Source organism: Dipodomys spectabilis, unplaced genomic scaffold (genome assembly GCF_019054845.1).
Source record: "Dipodomys spectabilis isolate Male_0828 unplaced genomic scaffold, ASM1905484v1 ptg000567l, whole genome shotgun sequence".
Classification (NCBI taxonomy): domain Eukaryota; kingdom Metazoa; phylum Chordata; class Mammalia; order Rodentia; family Heteromyidae; genus Dipodomys; species Dipodomys spectabilis.
Window position 1 is genome coordinate 343,542 of NW_024871244.1, and position 967 is coordinate 344,508.

The following is a 967-nucleotide window of genomic DNA, read 5'->3' on the forward strand; positions in this document are numbered from 1 at the left end:
ATTACAGGCATGAGCCCGGCTTAGTCTGAACAGTTCTGTCTGAACTGTTCGTCTCTCTATGATCCTATGTAACTAAGATTAGTTTTGCTCCAATAAGACAATCTATGCTGTCAGGGTAAGATATTCTGGTTGGTCTGTTCCTACATGGAGTGAGGGTAAAGTGTCAGGGAGACATTTGTGCCAGTAAGACCTCATTTGGGAAATTTTAAGCTGCAAGATTTTAGAAGTAGCTCTTAAGCAAGGCTTACTTTGAATCCATTAGCTCCACAAAGCTAAATCAGTTCATAAATAAGTACTTGAAAATCCATCACTTTTGGACGTAGGTATAAAGGCTTCAAAGTACGATCAAATTTCAAATGAGAAAGACTTAAAATAGTTGTTGACAAAAATTGCAAATATGAGCAATCGAACAAACAATATAATTTTTTCCACCATACACAGAATTTTACAGAAATAAGATGAATAGCAATTTAGGGAACAATAAGGTGTCCTTGTTACAAATAGGCAACCAAGGATATATGCCTGTCTTAAGATTGCATCATTAACTACTTAAATTTACAGGATACTACATGCTTCAGCAGCACGTCTACCCGAATTACAATACAGAGATTAACATTGCTTTTGCACAAGGATGATATGAAAATTTGTGAAGTATTCTATATTTTTCATTCTTCAGATGCAAGAAGTGAAAAACAGTTATTAAAAAGTTGATTACAAATATACAAGTGTAATAATACATGTAATTCGTAGAAATAACAGTTATTTTGTCATCAGTGTATTCAATCTTCAGTTTTTTAGAAAAGCCTTTACATAGCATAACCTTTATAAAACTTTTGAAATAAGATAGCATTGTCATTTTAACCTAAAGAAATAAAATTCTATAAGGACCTAGGAATTAAAGGAATCTTAAATTGTTTCTATATGGAAAGCAATCTGAAAGGACACATTTATTAATGAACCTATATAT

At 32.2% G+C, this 967-nt stretch overlaps 1 pseudogene; it reads left to right on the forward strand.

Moving 5' to 3' along the window:
- The first annotated feature begins 569 nt into the window (after nt 1-569).
- LOC122100177 lies at nt 570-666 on the forward strand (annotated as a pseudogene).
- Nucleotides 667-967: the final 301 nt, after the last annotated feature.